The following is a 21,635-nucleotide window of genomic DNA, read 5'->3' on the forward strand; positions in this document are numbered from 1 at the left end:
CTGTCAAACGCAATATAGCGTAGCTCAGTGGTTCAGCCTCTTTTATTTTGAAGGCAGGCTGTGTCAGTGGCGTGTCTGCGGTGTGGAGTGGGCTGTCAGGACTCAGAGAGCTGCAGGTCAGCCTGTTGCGCACTCGGTGGCACTCACGGACGGGCAGAGCGCACAAATCTAATTGAATGGACGACGACAGACATGGACTTTCCGTGGTGAATTTAATGATTGGATTCATATCAGAGCCACCTCTCTCCTATTATAACCAGGACTCACTGTAACGTGCCACTTCTGAACGGATACAACCTTTACGCATCCCGGGAACCGGGCAAGAGGACAAATCCGAGGTGCGTGTTTTTTTTTCTTTCTTTTTTAAATCTGTGTGTGGTGATATTTTACAAATCTCGGGATTTCAATTTGTTGAAATTTTCTCCGGGAAATTGTTTGTTCTGCTTTATGTGGCTGTTTGTTCCAACCTTTACCTCTACTTGCTGTTTTTTGCCTTTTAGAAGTTAATGCTTTCACTTTCGCCAGGTGTATTGCTTGAGTGACTCTTTGGTTCATCTGGTAGATAACAGTGATAGCAGGCGCCCGCAGATCAGAGGCAAATAAACTCTGTGGCTCAACCCACATGGGGTTATGCAAGCAGTCGCTTACAATTTCTCAGTGCCAGTGAGACTGTACTGAAGTGAGGCTGTATTGATCTCAGAGGGTGAGCTTGAATTCCAACAAGATCACAGCGTGACAGAATAAACATCCACATCTGTTTATTTTAACGCCCAGAGACGGCAGCAGTAGTGAATGATGAAAAGGTTGACAAAAGTTCAGCTTACACATTGTAGAAGCAGTTTGGCTGGTTGAGCCCGCTGAGACAAGACTGTGAGGCACAGCGCGAGACAAGTGGAGGACTCTCATCTTTGGCTGCAGGGGTTTTTAGCCATTTGGGGCCCCAGGCATTGAAATAATGAGGTCCTTCTCCATTTTTAGAGCAGTTACAGATAGTGAAGACAAACATTTGCAGGATTTCTTTTCAATTAACAAAGCTGCAGAACTGCATAAATACAGGATATAGCCAAATGTGAGCATGCAGCACTTGCTAATGAGTCTACACAGTAATTGAGTAATTGAAGGGTCACCAACCTGAAGATCACGATCTACTGGCGGATCTTTGAGACATTTTAAGTAGCTCTAGAGAACACTAGATCTGCATTGAGGTCTGACTTGGTCTAGTTTTCCTCCAACCGTTTTGTTTGTTGCTTCCATCATTTTCAGAAGGGTCTGAATGCTTGTTATTTACTGCATAAATTCTTAAGTTTGTGTCAAAATGTAAATAAATGCAAACCTTTGATAAGAATATGATTAAAAAGTAAATCCTGATGATGTCTGCAGCTCATTGAAGCCACATAAAAACAGTTAATTCCATGTTGCACAATTGTGCAAGTTTGTGTGACAATTTCCAGGTAAATGCAGGGCTAAGAGAAAATATGATGAGTTATATCTCGCTTTCAGCTTCACCTGTACAATGATGTGCAGTGCTTAACAAATTTATTAGAGCACCCTAATCCTAACCAAAGTAAGGTTTATGCCACAGCTGGCCTAAATTAACAGCATTGGTAATTACCAAAATCATTTTTTATGTTTCTGCAATGGTTAATACACCAATATGTAGAAGCTCTTTAACCCAAATGGTATTTTTAATGCTAAAATGTAATTATTATTGTTATCCATGAATTTTCAAATTTACTGATTACAAAAACACTGAAAAAATAGTAAAGCACATTAATATTTCTTGATTAATATGTCAACTTATATTTATTTACTTGCATTCCTGAACAGAAAAATGAGTTTTAGTGGTTGAATGTTATGCTTGATTAATTTCTGACTTCTCAGAGAAGCCCAGTGAGCCAGCTCAAATTTGGGTGAATTCAGTTTGAAATTCCTCATTCCTAACCTGACACTCCAGATAGATTTGTTTCACACATCCATCTGGAAAAGCTTCAATAGGAAACATTTGAGAAAAGGCAGAGGCTTTGAAAAAAACTTGGAGTGGGATTGGATGAATGTTCTGTCACATCTCTAAGGGCCAATCAGAGCAACAAAACACATGACATAGCAGCTATCAAGCTGCGTGTGCACAGCTAATGAGGAATAAAACAAAACAGGGCGACTATAGACATGTAAGTACTCAACTTTTGTTATTTTTGAAAAGAAAACAACTCAGTGCTGTTCTTTGTTCTTCTAACAAAGAAATGTCATCAAGTTCTAATAAAACTGGCGCTTTAGCAGCATCCGCGCTAAGCTCTTCCGCCATAATTGCACGGCCTCTTGCTGCTGCTTGTTTATGTCACGACTCTGCCGCACCTGAAAGTACTGCCCCTTGTCGCTGATTGGTCCTGTCACTTTTGAACCGGGCCCAAACGGTTCAGATGGGAGCTTTGCAAGATGGATTCGCCAGTGAAAAACAAGGAAACAGGCGTATCCATCTGGTCTAATAAATTTGTTAAGCACTATATATCAAATATAGAGCCATGCTCCATCTTCTCACCACATGCTACCTGTGTGAGATGGGCTTTCAGTGTATATTGATATATGTTGATGTATATGGCGGGGAGTGTTGGGCTGGAACAGATTTCCATCTGCCTGGTAGAAAAAGTTCAGGAACCACTGTTGTAGAGGATATTTAGTTGAAAAGTGTGGTGATTACCATGGTTTACATGTCTCAAGATAAGGTGTAACAGGTTTAACAATATAGGCACTGTTCAGGTGTAAGGTCGTTTTTTCTGCCACAAGGACATTTTATTTGATGGCTTTAAATCACAAAGTAATCCATTATTATATAAGAGATAACTGATTTTGGATTTTTGTCCATGTCTGATATGATTCATTTAAGCAGATACCAATACCAATATATAAAAACTTACCAAAGGTCATAAAGTCTCCCTGGTACTAAATCATAAATGTGTTCTTTTCACATATAGACATTCAGTAATGAAAAGCCTTATGTAGTTTCTTTGGCTTACATATAGAGTGCTTAACAAATTTATTAGACCACCACCCAAAGTAAGGTTTATACCACAGCTGCCCTAAATTAACAGTATTGGTAATTACCAAAATCATTTGTATGTTTCTGTAATGGTAAATACACCAATATGTAGAAGCTCTTTAACCCAAATGATAATTTTAATTCTAAAATATAATTTTTTATTGTTATCCATGAATTTTCAAATTTACTAATTTACAAAAAAACTGAAAAAATAGTAAAGCACAGCATTTCTTAATTAACATGTCAACTTATATTTATTTACTTGCATTTCTGAACAGAAAATGAGTTTTAGTGGTTGTAAAAAAGGCCCATAATTGCTGTCAAACCGCTCTGCTAGACTCCCCCCTCAAGTTGGTACGTTCCAGCCACAGGATATCTGCACCTAGACTGTTCCCCCCACATTCTGTTACAGTTGGTACGGTCCGACTCCGGTACTTGAATGTTATGCTTGATTAATTTCTGACTTCTCAGAGAAGTCCAGTGAGCCAGCTCAAATTTGGTTATAAAAAGGTTAATTCAGTTTGAAATCCCTCACTCCTGTTCAAAATGGTAAAACATGGAGAGCTCATTGAAAATGAAAGAGTCCACATTAAAGCGCTTCATGATGCTGGATGGTCTCTGAGACAAATATGACAGGTGGTCTAATAAATTTGTTAAGCAGTGTATATTTCCTGCAAATGTATTTTTTAACAGACTGGTACATTCGTATGATAAGTATGAAGATATACAGTGCTGCTTGAAAGTTTGTGAACCCTCCAAACATGGTCACTGTTGTAAAAAAAAAAAAAAGACAGTAAAATAACCGTATTAAATGCACATCCAAATCCCAATTTGTAAACGACACCTTCCAAATAATGGACACACACACACAAAATAAGATATATTTTCATTATTTAATTCAACAAAAGTGGTTTATTTCACAACAACTGAAAATTTAACATGTGCAAAAGTATTTGAACCCTTGTAGTTAGTAGCTTGTGGCTCCACCTTTTGCAGCCATTACTTCAACCAAATATCTTCAGTACCCACTAACCAGTCTCTCGCATCTGCTTATGGGGATTTTTGCCCACTTCTCCCAGCAGAACTCAGCCAGTTGAAAGAGATTGGAGGGACATCTGGCATGTACCAGCTTCTTCAGGTCTTGACACAACATTTCAGTTAGATTAAGGTCCGGACTTTGACTGGGTCAATCCAGAGTAGGAATCCTCTTTCTCTAAAGCCAATCCTTTGTAGTTTTGCTGGAATACTTTGTGTCATTGTCTAGTTGCATACTCCATTTCCATCCCAGCTTAAGCTCCCTGACTGATGGCAGGAGATTCTGGTCAAGAATTTCATGATAGGCCTGAGAATTTATGGTTCCTTGGATAATATGGAGTCGTCCAGAAGCAGAAAATCAGCCCCATACCTTCACATTTCCAACACCATGATTGCTTCACTGTTGGGAGGAGTTTTCTTTTTTTCCCCTGATATTCAGTGTTGGCTTTTCTCCAAACATGGTGGTTTTGATTTTACCAAATAATTCTATTTTGGACTCATTTTCCTCTGGTTTGTCCAAGTGCTATCTGGCAAAGTTGAAACAGTCTGCTTTGTTCTTATCTGAAAGCAGAGGCTTCCTTCTTGCAACCCTCCCATGAATGTCATTGCTATTTAATTTCTTCTGATTGTAGACACACGCACATCTGTCCCAGATGCTAGCAGACAGGTCTGCAACTCTCTGGAGGTGATGTGTGGGTTGGCCTTTACCTGATTTACTATTTTTCTGGTGCTTCTGGGTGATATTTTTGTTGGGGGTCTACTCCTAGGCAGGGTTGCTGTAATGTTGAAGGCCCTTCATTTGTAAATGATTTGTCTTACAGTGGATGGATGGAGCTGGAATCTTTTGGAGATGGTCTTATAGCCCTCCCCAGACTGATGAGCTGTCACTACCCTCTTCTTCATGTCCTTGGATATCTCCTTTCCTCTCGGCATTGTTGATCTGTATGGAACTACAGTGGATTGGCTAGTTTCCTCTCAGAAACCGCTAAACTGCCTAAGGGGTTCACATACTTTCAAGCAGCACTGGAATCTTCATATCTGGAACAGCAATAATTACCTTTAAATGCTTTCATCTGTGAATTGATCTTACAAGTTTCATATAATGTTGTAGCCATTATCATTCTGGTGGAAAGACATGGATTTGAAGTCAAGCATTTGTCCACTCTAAAAAAAAATAGCTGTACTGCATTGATATACAAACTAAATCCCAGCTTCTGTCTTAATGCCCTTCTACATGGCCCTACGTCTTGTCCATCCATTCATTTTCTATAACCCTTATCCTGTTTGGGGGCCTGGGTTGGCTGGAACCTATCCCAACTGTCAATGGCGAGAGGTGAGGTACACCCTGGACTGGTCGCCAGTCAGTCGCAGGGCCGACATATAGAGACAGACAACCAGGCACACCTACGGCCAATTTAGAGTCACCAGTTAACCTAATGACCATGATTTTGGTGGTGGGAGGAAGCCAGAGTACCTCCAAAAAAATCCATGCGTGCACAGGGGGAACATGCAAACTCTACACAGAAAGGCCCTGACTGGGAAGCAAACCAGGAACCCTCTTGCTGTGAGGCAACAGCACTAACCCCTGCGCAGCTCCTACCTCTTGTCCCATCTGTATTTGTTATTTATTTCTCTGAAAGCAGTAGACTCTACAGTTGATATGAGTAAAGTCTTCAAAAATGTTCCTCTCTGTCTGTTTTGTGCTTCCTTGGTGACATGCTGTGTAGCTGGTGGTGATTTGACATCAAGCTTTGGTTGATTTGATGGAGTGGCTCCTCCTTGGTCTGCCCAGCTGATGTGAGCTGTACCTGGGTTACCAGTGTTTGTAGCACTGGGCTCTCTGGTAACTAGTTTAGCCGAAGCGTGTTGATTGACTTGGCGCTTTGTAAAGTAAGAATTACTGATCTTGGTGGTGGGTCAAGTTTTTATTTGTTTTCTTTTTTGTCTTTTATTTCAAGGAGGGAAAAATAATGCCGATATTTCCCTGACAAGAAGCTCATGCTGGAGTGCTGTTGTGTGTGTGTGCATTTGTGTGTGTTGGTTTGTGTGTCTTTGCAGCAGCAGTTCTCTGTCTCCCTGGATGCTGCTGTGTTTATGTTGGCATTACGTTGTCTGCCAAACCAGATCTTTTTTTTATCCTTTATCATCGAGTTGTCGGCTATAAAAGTAATGAGTGTTTTAAATTCTCTGTAATTGTAACAACATGAATGACTTTCAAGATAAACGTGTTACACTGCTAGTTACCATAGAAAGTAATGGAGTTACTGTAATGCGTTACTTAGTGGCATGTGTTTCTTAGTAACACCCAACACTGTCCCTAACATACCTTACAGTAATTTGCTTGATATAAAGACATAGTGGGGCTCTTTGAATGGTTTAAATGCAGGATGCAGGGATCATTTCTTTGGAATTTTTTTTGGAATATTAAACTATTTTAAAGCTATTCTAAGCACACTGGTGCACCTTAACCTGGCACGCCAGATGGATTTGTTTTGCACATCTGATTGACACATGTACCAACAAATCAGGAATGAGCTTTGATGTGCAGTATGTTATTTATGTTTTTCTATTGGTCAAATAGATGCTGCCTTGGCAACAACAATGATTGACATATGTCCAGACGAATACATAGAAAGTGTAGTAGGCATTGTGCATGTTGCAGTGTTTTGATATTTTCCTAACCTGACACTCCAGATAAACCGCTCATACACAGCACTCAGGAAAGGGCAGGGAAAAAAACTCAGAGTGTGATTGGATGAACATTCTGTCACATCGTCACGGGCCAATCAGAGCAACAAAACATGTGTCATAGCCGCTATCTAGCTGCGCCCCTACCAAGGAGTAAGCTCCATAGGGAACTGCATAATGCGAACTACACTTGTCTTTGCTCTTTCTTTAATGAAAAAATGTCAAGTTCTGATAAAACTGGCGCTTTAGCAGCATCCATGCTAATTTCTTCTGCCGGCCTCTTGTTGCTGCTTGCATACGTCACGACTCTGCCATGCCAGAAAGTACTGCCCCTCGTCGCTGATTGGTCCTGACACTTTCTAACCGGGCCCAAACGGTTCAGATGGGAGTTTTGCAAGATGGATTCGCCAGCGAGAAACATGAAAACGGGCATATCCATCTGCTATGCTGCTAGGTTAGGTGCACCTTATTTCCATTTTAAATACTCGTCTTCGTTACTGAAGAAACCTTTTAAATATACCTTACATTTGATGCTGACCTTTGCCTAAATATTGTGGCCCACTGCAGCACAAGGTCTCAGGTAATCACCTATCTTTGCCTGATGGTAAAAGTGCCTCTGCTCTGGTGCAGAGGTACCAGAGGCACCAGCGTATAGTAAGTCTCTGGAAAGGAAAATGAGAACACAAAATAGCAGCATTCACACATCTAAGTTTTAAATCTTACTCTGTGTCCCCAAAGAGGAAGCAGTTATTTCTGACTGACAGTCCTAGAGGCGTCTATATCTGTAGTTTATGTTGCACATGTAACCTCCATGTTTGATGCAGCTGAATGAGCACTACTTTTTCCTTTACAGAGGGGGAAACAGACTGTTACTGTGAAATAAGGCCCAGTCTACCTATGCCTTCCATAAACTACAGTTTATGAAGCTGTTTGGCTTCAGGTGTGTGACCTATATTAACCTTGTTGAAGTGGTTGAAAAGTTACTGTGAAAATCCAAAAATTAAACTCACAGGGATCTGAAAAAGTAGGAGAAAAGTGACAGCTGCAGTGTATCGGCTCCAAATATGCATGTTCACGCGTGCATACGTGCCTTATTTCTATTCTAACAGTCCAACCTGAGGGTCTGACCTTTAGTAAAAGCACTCCGGGGACATTTTGACTAAGGTCATACCACTGTGTTTTTCAAAGTGGGGGCCCCGACCTCCTGGTGGGTTTGTAACGGGGCGCTAAGGGAGACACAGAAATTCAGAGGACAGAGGGGGCCAACAGAGCAAAAATAAAAATCTAGAAAGAACATTATGGGAGGCAAAACCATTGTAATTTATGTCTTTTACATGTTTAGATCATTGAATATTGAAATTCATTTATCCTTTTACAATGCCAGTGTCACAATTTAAAAGACTAAAGATAAGAAGAGATAAAACTTGTATAAAAGAAACAAAACTTCACCATTTCTATTCTATGATGATTATATAAGGAAATGTAAAAAGACTACGTAAATTTATTGTTTGTATGTAATGTAAATTTCATATCCGGGAGTTCTGGCCAGAGGCCAGGCATGGGGGTCCATGGGGAACACCTGCCACAGCATATCAGTCTGTTTGAGGGTTTGTTTGGTATTAGAGTTTGGTTTGAAAATAACATTGATTTTTTTTGAACCACTGTGCTGGTTGATCAGTTCTTGGTTTGACTAAGAGTCAGAGAGGGACTGGAGACAGATTTAATTTGAAAGACAGGGAGGCAGCACTCAGTATTTATATAGATATACTTATATGAATAGGCAAGTGTAATCCTTTCTTGATTTTTATAGAAATATACATCCTACAGGCCTGTTTACATGAAGTATGTCATTTAAAAGGGAAAATCACAAACCCTGTAATTTTCTTGCTGCACTTTGAGGCAGTTTCATGTTTGCAGCTTTTGTGCATCATGTCTGTGTGTGCAAAAGATTTGGCTTAGAGCAGGCATGTAGGAACATTTGTAATATTTGCATTTATTCAGCTATCTTAACACTTAGAAATTAAGAGCTAAGGGTCAATTTTGTTTTTGTTTTTTTTGGACTGATTATTGATCAGTAAGTTGAGTTTTAATCTCTGATGACTGTACACCTTAGTCTTAGCCAATCAGATAGTGTTGTGGGTGGGGCATAAGAGGTAAGACAGTCTGAGGGAGAGCTGAGCCCTAGAAACACATGCAGCAGAGCCAAAGCAGCTGACTTTTTATGCCATATATTGGTATCAGGTAATCAGCCGGACCGATTATCAGTTGACCTCTATTCTGAACACTTAGGGCCGTAGAATGATTTCCTTTGTAAGTCATGATCAGTCTCAGAATTTCTGTAGTTGATTGCAATTAATCTCTCCCTTTTTTGTGTTGCGTTTAAAATTCCACTGTTTTTAATTTTAGTTTGGATATTTGAACCATTTTGAACTAAGGGTAATCGGCTTCCTGTTTAGATAAAGACCTGCTTTTATGTTGAAATAAATTAAGAACTTCAGGTACGAGAAGATTATGACATAAACCCAACTAGAGAAAAAGGAACTTGCTACAGATTAAAAATGAAACAAGGGAACTGTTAAAAGGTAAATGTTTGATATCTGAAGGTGCAGATGACTTGTGACTTGTCCACTGAGCTGTCTGTGAAATGAGATATCAAGGAGCAGCAGTGGACTTATTTTACATTGCTGTAGCTGCAGGGAACTGCTGCAGGAGGTTAAAATAAATCATCAGATTAATGGGATTAAAATAAATGAATGTCCTAATTGTGGACCTTAAACACATAAATGCTGACAGTCTTAAATTTAAAATAAGCATGACATCATGTGTCATAGTGAACTTTGAATCTTAATTATCCTTTTTCATTTCATTTGGTGCTCCATTAATTTCCTGCTCCAGTGAATGTGCAAAACTGAAATGATCAGTATCAGTTTTAAAACTGTCAGAGGCTGATGTGTGCTTCCAGCTAGTAAACAAGCAGCAGATATGAGACATTAGCAGAGTACAGAGCAGTAGGGTTGATTGATTAAAGGAGAGATTTTGAAGTTATTACTGTTACTTATCAAGGGCAGATCCAGGGGGTGGCTGGGGTTGATGGTGGCAACCCTTGAAACTGGATTGGCCAACCCAGCAGTTACCCCAAAATTCTAAAATATGTGCTCTGTCAGAGGCAAGATTGTAACTTGGTATCATTCTTTGCATGGCACTTTTGCTTATATTAGAACTCTAAAAAGTGGATTCTGACACCTTCTTATCTAGTAACTAAGAGGAAGCCCATACAGGGTAAACAAATGTTATGCATTCTGACGTGCGAGTACAGGCTTCAGGCCGACTCCAGTCAAAAAGACTCTGCTAGTTGCCTCTTCTAAAATATTCAATACACTTGTTGTGTTTCTTTGAGAAGCAAAGAAACTGTTCAACAAGATATTTTACACCGTTTAAGAGCCAACGACTAGCAAATGAAGTGGCTCCATGTAACTGTGGTTGTGTACTTTTTTGTCCACCAACAACTGCCTTTCCTTCTTGAGCTCCCTTGCTTTTCAAACTGGAGTACGTGCTCTGCTCCTCACTTAAATTAAGGTGAGAGCTGTTTTGTGGGAGGAGCAAAGTAAACTCTGAGTGGTAAAGAAAGAGAGGGTACATTCCTTTTACCATGCATGACAAAACCTAAGGACAAACCGAGTTTAACATAGCATGCAGTGTCCTCGCTACATCTCATGCCAGTGAAAAAAGCAATAGCGACAACACCAGCTTGATTACATTCATTCCTATTGCATTCTGACAGCATGTGAGAGACAGATACAGACAATTTTCCCTTTTGCCCCTGTCCTATTCTATTTTTCCTGTGTTGCACAAGTAGAGATGGGTGAGGAACAACGAAAAAAGTAAATGACAAGGTATCAGGAGAGTTGGATACGATGATTTTCTTCAACAGAGCTTGGTAGCTTGAGTTACAAATTTGAGACAGTTGTGCATTACTGTCCTTCATACACAATGTTATGCTCTGGTGTGTGTTCATATGGGGGTAAAACTATTTGGCTCACACCTGTTACAAGCATGTTAACACAATGTTACTCTTAGGTGTACAAAACCAAGTACATCTGAGAGTAAGATAAACACGAGCAAAGATCTAGCAAAGCAAGGAGTTAGCACAAAACCCCAGAAGTAGAGCAGGACTGTGTGAGTCAACTGTAGTTGGGAGACTCATTCTACCGCTGGGGACAACAGCAGATAAGAGTCTAGCTAAGTGCATAGTATTCTCTAAAGAACTGGGTCTTTAGATTTCTCTTGAAAGTCAAAAGGGACTCTGTGGATTGAATGGTGTTGGGTAATTCATTCCACCATCGAGGGACAACAGAGGAGAAGAGTTGAGCTAGTGGGCTGCCTCTTGCTGGATGCAGCAGGCGAGAAGGAGTGCAGACCTGAATGAGGGATTCCAGGTAACCAGGAGCAGTTTTAGTTACTGCTTTGCTAGCAATGATAAGGGTTTTGATTTTTTTGCGAGCTGCAACTGGAAGCCAGTGTAGAGAGATGAACAGATGAGTGGCATGAGCTCTCTTGGGTTGGCTGAAGACCAGACGTGCTGCTGCGCTCTGGATCATCTGCAAAGGTTTAAATGTGCATGCAGGGAGGCCTGCCAGTGAAGAGTTACAGTCGTCAATGCATGACATAACAAGAGCCTGTACCAGAAGCTGTGTTGATTCTGTGTTATGTAGGATCTGATACTCTTGATGTTATAGAGGGTAAATCACCAAGATCGACTGGTCATCAATCATGACACCCAGATTCTGGGCAGACTTAGTTGGCATGAGTTTATTTGATCCAAGCTGGATATTAATCTGTAGTTGAATGATCAGTCTTGGACAGGTTAAGCTGAAGATGACATTCCTACATCCCTTTAGAAATATCAGCAAGGCAGGATGAGATCCGAGCAGGGACGGTTGTGTCATCTGGTAGAAAGGATAGGAACAGCTGTGTATCGTCTGCATAGCCGGGATAAGAAAAGCCATGTGAGCAGATGATTGCACCAGAGGAGGTGGTGTATTTTTATAAAAAGGGGAGGACCAAGCCCTGACTCCTTAGGTATTACTGTTGACAAGCCATGTGGTTTGGACACTGCTTCCCCAACCGTACATCTATTACTCTACATTCAAAATAAAAGCGCTAAATGCCATACTATTTAAAGGGGAGCCTGTATTCACTGGGCAGAGAATTGAAAAGATGCAATGTGGAAGGATGCTGTGCAATAACACAATGTCTGCTGCCTGCATGCTGTTAGGACTCAAAGTGAGAGACAGGAGACAGAGCAGAGAGAATGTATGGTTTGTATGGTTCTAGAAGCTAAAATCAGAACAGCAATGCTAAAATCAGCCTAACCCTCAGTGTAGACCTTCCAAAATAAAACATCGGATGCAAATCAATGCCAGATTTTCCTTTCCATTGTTCATTTATTTGTTTTTTTGCCCTAACACCCAATAAATGTCTCTTTTGTCACACTTCACAAGTACTCGATCCACCACACTTCACACTTCAGTAAGACCTAATTTTACAAGCCATTTAACTCCAGACTCCTTAAAGCAAATTCCTGCCACCCTCCGCCATTCCAAGTCATGGAAAGTGACGTTTTATTATCAGTTAAAGTGTCTTCACTTCTGCACTTCACAATTATGTCATAAAAGTTACATTTTTGAGAGCCCTTGTAAAGAATATGTGATTTATAGCACCTCAGGCTTTTTAACTCTCCTTTAACTTGTGGTCTTTTTTATTGGTATTTGTTTCATGCTGTCATTGAACTTTAATATACTAGCTGGTTCTGGGAGCAGCTCAACACATTGTACTGAAAATTCAACCTCCCCTTGCAGCCTATGCATCCTTTTTCTTTGTAATTTACAGTTGTCAAGTGAAGGAAAATGGAAGTTCACTAATATAGTCCACATCATCAATGGGACACAGTTTAATCACTGTTTATTCTGTTCGATTGATGATTCTGTATTCAGTGATGTTAAACTCTTGCTAGTATTTTGGGAAGCTTCTCAGGGGATCTGCCGTAGCTTCCAGCCATGAAGACGACCCTTTTCGCCCAATGGAAAGGAGGAAAGAGAGAAATAGAAAAAAGGTGAGAGGGAGGGATGCTTACTGTGAAAATGACAGGGCAGGGGAGGGTTAGTTTTGAATTTATGGGGACACTGAGAGACATGGTCCTGCTTCCTGAAACTTTGCTATATATCATCACTTGGGGAGAAACGATCCTTGTGGCATTAAGTGGTCCTGATGGACCATCCACCTCCTGCTAAAGGGGTGTAATTAGGAAAGTTTGCGTCCTGCAGCCTAGGTCCTTGGAGGAATGGCAGATTGATGCCCATCACCTTCTCAGCAGAGTGAATTTATTCTTCAGTCTGCCCTTGGACTGAATCATAGAGATGTTAAAGTGGACCGTCAGAGAGGTTGAGCCTCTTTAGCTGCAGCTGAAACTACATCCTCTGCTTTGTGTTATTAACAAGATGCTGTAAAGCTTCCACTTTAGTCCTGATGCTTACAACAGAGTGACAGGACTCTACAACGTGGACTGGAAAGGTTACTCAGGGTGATGGAGGCAGATGAGGCAGGGGTCTCTCTGAAATCCAGTACCATCTCTATTGATTCTTGGACTTTGAGCTATGATATAGGACTTCATTCTGGTAGCACCTAGCCAGATGATATATCTTCAACCTGTTTGGAGACTTATCAAAACCAAAGAGGAGCCAAGTGAAGGTGGTAATAGCTGCATAACATCATGAAGTTAACTGGATGATAACTGTAAAAAAGGGAAAGGACCCAGCTGTTGAAGGATCCTATGACTGGGAGTCAGTAAGATGCTTTCCAGCATCACTTGATGCCTCAGATCCAACAGGAAGTTGTCAATCCACTAGTAGGTAGAGCCAGAAACTTTCAGCTAGGAAAAACAGAGCTTATATAAGAGCACAGAATGTTTTTGATCAAATATGGAGATTTGACATTCCTTTTTCATTTAATTTGTTTGCAGGTCTCTTATGAAGTGTAGGTTTTGGTTATCATCAGTAGGAAAGTTTCCTCCAAAATGAAAAGAGGGCTTTTGTTGAGTAGAGAAGTGACAATAGAAAGTCTGTTGGGGCTAGGATTGGGCGGCATCCATTTCTGAACACTGTCTTACCCTCCCCAAATTTTACTGGGGTATACAGTATTACCACCAGGTGCCCAAAAATAAATGAATAAATAAGCAATTGTTGCATTTGTTCAATTGTTGTCCTTAACATGCTTCATAGTTCCACATTACACTTGTCTAACTTTCTCACTGGACCACAGAGTGTGACTACGACCCTATCAAACACCTGCATTCACTTTAAGTGGTATGCAACAAAGCACTGCTTTTTGTCGTCCATTATGCCTGTGATTGAGATCGAGGGAGAGAGAGTAGGCCTGTGTGCGTAAAATTATAGAATTGTAATAGGGGTGTAACGGTACATGTTTTTGTCCCGTACCGTCACAGTACGGCCATCATGGTTCGGTGCACGCAGTAATACGACGAATATGTCTCAGTGAATATTTAAAAAAAGTAGAGTTCTCACTTCAATCCAGGTGGCGGCAATGAGCCTGCAAGCTGCCAGCAAACGCCATTACAGAGGAAGGAGCAGTTACAAAAACAAACGAAGAAGAGTGTTGGCATGCGTGGAGGCAGAAGAGCCGCCGGCTTCATTTAAATCACCCATTTAGCAGTGGTGCTCTGGCTCTGTGAATCATGTTAACTTTACCTTCAACTATCAGCCTCGGAGGAGTGAGAGAGGGACTCTGCAGCTGTGTCATAAGTAAAGTTATCCTCAGATTTCACATGGCTTTAACCTCTTTGTCCTCCAAGATGGGCTGTGAAAAGTTCTTCCAAACTTTGCAGTAGGTCCCATTGGTTAAAAAAGTAATCCAGTAGTGAAGTCCGTGTCAAGTCAGTTATTAAAAGATGTATATTTATTTCTTAATTTTTAATCATCGAAAACTTTTGGAGGGAAGTCGCAGCATTATTTATAATTTAAATGTAATCTATTCAGCCTATTTATTTTAATACAATTTAATAAAAAATTTAAAATTAAATTTTATCCGCTTCAATCACCGTACTGAAAACATACCGAACCGTGACTTCAAAACCGAGGTACATACTGAACCGAAAATTTTCTGTACCGTTACACCCCTAAATTGTAATGATTTATAACATTAAATGTAAAATCTGTATGATACACTGTAATTTTTTTTTTTTTAACCTGTGACCATTGGTTCAAAAACATTGCTCACCATTGAAATGAATAGACTAACTTGCCAGGCTTTTTACCCAAAACTGGCAACTCAACCGAGGTTGACCCGGTTTTCTGAGGAATCGAAGATATATATTTTATTGTCAATTTTTTTTCCTTCAACAAAAATATGATTGTCAGAGGGTCTAAAAAGATTTGTGACAAGAATTTTATTACCTGGATGTTTGCTCTTACTCCAAACAAGATTTCCGAGGAGCTGTGCAGCACTGAGTCACTTCCTTTTTTCCCCACAGTTTTCAAAAAATATTTATTTACAGTAGCGCCACCCATTGGATATAATCAGTGTTACATACACTAGTCAGTGAGGTGAATGAGGGTAAATCGCCAAAGATTGGTTTTCAAAGTTTTAAAACCAGCAATATGGCGGCGAATAAAAGGTCAGGGTTAATTAATCTCATTTACCTAAATAAAATTACAGACAGCTCAGTTGACAAGTCAGAGTCACCTGAACCTTTTTGATATTCTCTTATTTCATTTTCAATCCATAACCAGTTCCTTTTTCTTTGGTTAATGTCATGTTTCATAAATAAGAGTCTGAATCTAAACAGGAAGTCAACGACCCCTAGTATAAGACAATAGAAAAATAAAAAGTGACACAACAAAAGCAAAATAGTGGGATTTGAAAATGCTTTTTAAAGGGTGCAATCATCTCGATTAACCACAGAAATTCTGAGATTAAAAACAACTAAAATTTGTAATCTTTTGACAGCCCTAATTTTCATTTAAAAATCAGTGAAGACTAATATGTATTATGCAATAAGCATTCATACTCACTGATACTTGAAATCTGTGAATTCCATCCCCCCGAGCTACAGTACTGTGCAGAAGTTTTAGTCATGTAAAGTGCTAATGGTTCTTCAACGGTCCTGATGTTCCACAACCCCGGGCTGAAGAGAGGAGGGAGGGCGGCCAGAGTCAGTGTCAACACATTTGGCATGTACATGTGTCGCTCAGCAACCAAGGTAGCGCTTAACAGCATTTCTCTGGTCTGGGCCTTTGCACCCCTGGTAATACGCCCAGCAACCAGCAACAGTTTTCAGGTGCTTAGAACATACACACGACAACCTGGGGGTTGTGGCAACCCTCCTACCCACCCTAACAGTACCCTAGGCTATGTTTAAGTGCCACATCTACCCATAATTCTGCCCTAAAGCTGTGTGTTTTTTTTTTTATGATTATTTCCCCATGCCCTTGGTAGTGTACAAAGACATCCATCCTTCCCCATGGGGCCCTCAGGTGGGCTTACTTGCCATCACACGCCTTACTTCAGCCTAAAATTTGGGCCCAAACATGCCTAAAAATTCTGCACAGTATTGTATATTTATTTTTGCGGAACCAAACAGAAAACGATAAAAAAGTCCCAGTGTCCTCATACAAGTACCTGCTGACTGACCATGTTGTAGCATTATACTATTAATCAAATATGTCAGATTTACATGCTATTTAAAACTACAGACATTTCAAGCATGAATAAACAGGTTTCAATCAAAACATCTGAAAAGTACCTTGACCACTTTTGTGTCTAGACTGACAGTAGAGCATTTGGAATGTTCACTGATCATTGTAATGGGCATTTGTGACCACAAATGTGCTAACAGGTCTAAGTTAAGCAAAATAAGTGTACGGGGGCAGGCAACCCAGTGTAATGTCTCCTTATGAGGACGCTGGGCCATAAGAGGTTAAAAAGGTTACAAAGTGTTGAGTGTAAAACTGCTTTTATTCTATATTTGTAGTGTTTTATACAGTGATTAAAACAAAGTAAATACACAGAGGAAGTCCTAAAACATAAACACAAATTTTTGTTTAAAGTGCAAAACATTTCACTTGCCTGTGGAAACAATCACAGGATCATAAATCTTATTCCTTCTCTGCTGATGACACTGTAGGAGTGCAGGTCTTTTAAAATGAAACAGATGACGGATCTTGTGACTTTTATTGGCTGGTTATTGGTGAATCTAACATGATGTTAAACAGTTGTTGCCTGTTCTGCATATATAAACCCCTGGTGGTTTGCTAATGATGTGAGCTCACACTTTTGACTAAAGCACCTCACTCTCATAGAGCAGACTTAGCGCTCTAAATTAGTTTGTTATTCTCATGGCTCCATATTCATTTGCAGTACATCAGTGCCTTAGAGCTGTGAATGTACAGACGCTGAGAGCTAGCACTGCTTATGCTTACACTGAAGCTAATGAGACAGGTTGACACGCCTCCTGCAGTAACTGTGTGTATTAGTGAAGGTGGAGACAGTGCATGGTGGAATATGCCAGCAGAGGGGTTTGTGGTGCTAAAACTGAGTCCGGTCTGAGTCCAGTCTGCAGCATAGACATCGATATTTATGACTCTGATGTGATTGGATTGTTTTCAGTTCCTCTCATCTCTCCTGTGGATGCTAGACAAGCAAAATTCTGGCATTTAATGAGTGTGTTTTGTCAGTCAAAGCCCTCTTTGGGAAAGTTTGTACTGCCTTTGCAGACTTTCAGTGTTGCGCTGTTGTGATTTAAAATCGTCAGCCCTCTGGGTCTTCATTCTGCCAAGCAGTTGCTTGCCTTGCCTGTTGGCTTGCTGAATCTCTGGAGTCAAGGTGTGGGTTTTCTCATTACATTCTTGACTCCCAAATATGTTCCCTCTTCCTAGAAACCTCTTCAAATGTAACCATCTGGATTTAGCTGTTCACTATAAGTGGAAAATCATGTTTTATTCTGTTATTGATTAAGACCATGTGACACTCTCACAGGCCTATAATACCCACATACAAGCAGGATCTAATGGGCAGGCTCTCATCGACCAGCCTTCTCTGGTGATTAAGAAATAAAGCCATCGCTTTGGCTGAGTGTCCACTGAAGGTGAATTTACTCCAATGTCACAATGCTCATTTTCAAGCAGAAATAAACATGTTTGTTGTCTGGTACAGAAAAATAGCAGATTTTTGTCTGAATAATTTACAAGTGTGTTTTTGGTCTGTTTTGATTCAACGATGGATCAAAGTTATGCATAACCAGTGTAGTGATGTGACTGTTAGCTGGTGTGTTGCAGCTGTTTCCTAGGAGGCTTGATGCCCAACTTTAACGTCACATATTTGCCTTTTACTTGGTTAACCTTGAAATAAGACTGAGACTAGTGCCACTCACTCACAGCAAAAATCATCATCATCATGATTACTTTCAGTGATTAACAACCTTGTAACAAATTCTGAAAGTTATTTTCCATCATTCCAGTTGCAACAACTCAAGACCAAAGCAGTTCATGAGACTGAGATCTTTTTACTTTTGTCTCAACCAACTGCTGCCTCTCTGTAATCTTCCTTAGCTCTTGTACTTTTTAAACTAATCTGAGTGTGCCACAGTGTTAATTTTGGCAGCTGTTTTTAATTTTAGTTTAAGTTTTTGTCTTAAATTAAATGCATTTTAGTTTTAGTCACATTTTAGTCATTTCTATCCTCTTTAGTTTTAGTTGATGAAATTTTACTCTAGTTTTAGTCCATAAAAAGTCCTCACATTTTAGTCTTTACTTTTTGTCCAAGTATCAATTTTCTTTGCCTAAATCTGGTACCAAATCATGTTAGTGATGCCAATGCCATTTTTTTTAAAGATTTATTTTTGGGCCTTTTCCTACCTTTATTGGATAGAGGAAGGACAGTGGATAGACTTGGAAACAGGAAAGAAAGTTGGGAGAGACATGCGGTATAGGGGCACAGGTCTGATTTGAGCCTAGGCCGCCCAAGTACGTGGGTAGCGCCTTAAACCACTCCCCCATCTGCGCACCCACACTCTGCCAATCCTGGGGTCCCTGCTTTCTACAGCTAAGAGGCAAAATAGCTATAGATGCATTGTTTTTTGACAGATTTACCCACAGTGGAGAAATATCACAGTTTTTTAATGTCAGACAAAAACTACATTACATTTTAGTCTAATTTTAGTCATCTTGATGAAATCTAAACTTCGTTTATGTCAGTTTTAGTCATCACCGATCTATTTTTGTTAGTCTTAGTCTTAGTTGTTGTCATGGAAGAAAAGGCTGTTGACAAACATTTTTAGTCATAGTTTTAATCGACGAAATTAACACTTGGTGTGCCATGGCTCCCTCAGCTCCTCTCTTAAAAGTGAGAGCTGTTTTGGTGAGAGAGCCAGAGCACAGGCTGTCCTGTAAAGGGGGTATGGGGTTGGTATAACTCTTCTTGCAATAGAAGTTTAAACTTGATTAATAAAAGTAAAAATCCCAGTCACCAAAAGCAGACTTACCATGAAATACCTGAGTAATCAACAGTGGTATTCGCTCATTTAAAAAACGTGTTTGTATGAAGGCAACCTTGCACTGAGAAAACAACATGGCTTGTTCAAAATCTTGGGCTTACAAACTACATTACCCACAATCCTAGAGTGTCACAGCAACATATTTAACTGGTGGAGCCCGCTGCTATCACAAAATTGTCTACTCTGTGTACAAACATTGATGATGACAATAAAATACCAAAAACTCTGTATAAAACACCATAAACAGTGCAACCAGAGAGTATTCAGACCCTCTTTTTTCTCTGATTGATCTACACTTAGTACTCCATCATAACAAAGAGGTTACAGAATTTTAGAGATTTCTGCAAATTTATTTGAAATAAAAAAAACAACAACAAAAAAAACACCTTTAAGTATCACATTTACATTCATCCTCTTTGCAAAATGCTTGAAATTTAGCTCAGGTTCCTCCCATTTCTCTTCATCATAGGTTAGATGTTTCTGCACCTTGATTAGAGTCCACCTGGTAAATTAAATCGTTAGGACATGATTTAGAAAGGCACACATCTCTGTATAGAAGGCCTCACAGCTGATAATGCACATCAGGGCAAAAACCAAGCCATGAGGTCAAAGGAACTACCTGCAGAGCTCAGAGACTGTTATAAGACACAGATCTGGGGAAGGCAACAAAAAGTCTCTGCTGCACCGAGGTTCCCAAGAGCACAGTGGCCTCCATAATTCTTAAAAACATGTAAGAAGTTTGGCACAACCTTCCAAGAGCTTGTCATGTAGTCAAACTGAGTAATCAGGAAGAAGGGCCCTTGTAAGAGAGAAACCCAATGGTTACTCTGACTGAGCTCCAAAGATCCTGTTTGAAGATGGGACAACATTACAGAATGACAACCATCACTGCAGCCCTCCACTGATCTGGGCTTTATGACAGTGTCTAGACAGAAGCCTCTTCTCTGTGCAAAACAAATGAGAGATAAAAAACAATATATTGCCTTTTCGTTTGGAAAAAGTTTTCCATAAAGACGGGATCGTTTGAGGACATAGCTGCATAAGCACAGAACCACAAGAACATTGTAGTGCATATGCCAAACCCGTATGTGGTGCTGTAACGCTGCCACGGAAATGCACCAAAAGAGAGAAGAAGATCACAGAAAACTGACACAAACTTTCTTCTAGTTGCCCTTCTGGTTGTTCTCCACATTGGATTCAAGGACATATGGTGTGTGCATTTTGTGGTGGTGGTAAAGGAGCTTCAAATTTTGCTGTACGTGCTGCAGAAGCTCAGCAGCTTCTGCAGCACGAACACAAACCTGTAAACTGCCATTGTTGTTTTGGCTGAACCCGTGCAGGCACCTTAAGAGAGCTACACTGTGTGTGATGTAATCGTTTCAAGAAAGATGCGTTTGGCCGTCCACACAGAGACGATTGTTTACGGATTTGTGTTTCAAAAAGTGTTGTTTACAGTCACCCAAAATGCTGTTTTCGTGTGGATGAAATGCTGATACGACAAAAAACTTTCGCATATACTCCTGAATTCATCTCCGTGTGGACGGGGCCTTAGAGTTTGTAACAAACTCTACATGAAAACAGGCAAAGTGAAGGGATTTTGATTACTTTCTGAGCAACAATATATTACAAATGATTTTTTATCAATAAAATTATAAAAGTAGATGTAGAACAAAAGTTTGTGTTATGTTTTGAAAGTTTTGAAATCATTTGCTATGTAATTAGAGAATTGCAGTGGATTGTGGAATGCATAGTTCCCTCATTCCCAGTAAACAATGAGTTCTTTTTGACCAAAAGCACCAGGAACCTTTAGGGAGCTAAATGGTTTCGGTTGTTCACTGTTGTCTGCGTTTCCACCAGGGTCTAAAGTCCCAGGGAGATTATGCCAATAAGGTGTCCTGATACAGCCAGGTCTGATATTTATGTCATATCAGATCATTAGTGATAAAGATTTACATGCCAAGGATTTAATATGTTGACCAAATCTGATTGGAAGTTTATATTTACTGGAAATTGTTGAAGTTTAATTTTAACTAGATTTTTTGTGATTTGCACCTTCTTTATATTTATAGGCCCATGTACTGTAATGGAGGGTCAGGGTTGGCAGACAGACACAGTCTATTGATCCATCATATATAATTATAATATCATTAAATGTCTGCGTTGGTGCTCACTAATCTAGGTCATGGTTATGTGAAGCATGATCCAAAGCCTTTACTGTCCATTAGAATGCTAATGATCACCTGAGAGTCACTGGCAGAGTCATTGACGGAGTAACCAATGAGAAACGTGAGCACTGGGGCCCTGCCCCCAATA

At 40.0% G+C, this 21,635-nt stretch overlaps 1 protein-coding gene across 1 annotated transcript in view; it reads left to right on the forward strand.

The window, feature by feature from the left end:
- Window positions 1-66: 66 nt before the first annotated feature.
- il34 (interleukin 34) overlaps window positions 67-21,635 on the forward strand; it is a 93,912-nt gene continuing 72,343 nt past the window's right edge. Inside the window, exon 1 of the mRNA XM_041796586.1 lies at window positions 67-338. The gene's annotated coding sequence lies outside the window, so the exon portion shown is untranslated. The remainder of the gene's footprint in view (window positions 339-21,635) is intronic.

The sequence above is a fragment of the Cheilinus undulatus genome, linkage group 9 (assembly GCF_018320785.1).
Source record: "Cheilinus undulatus linkage group 9, ASM1832078v1, whole genome shotgun sequence".
Classification (NCBI taxonomy): domain Eukaryota; kingdom Metazoa; phylum Chordata; class Actinopteri; order Labriformes; family Labridae; genus Cheilinus; species Cheilinus undulatus.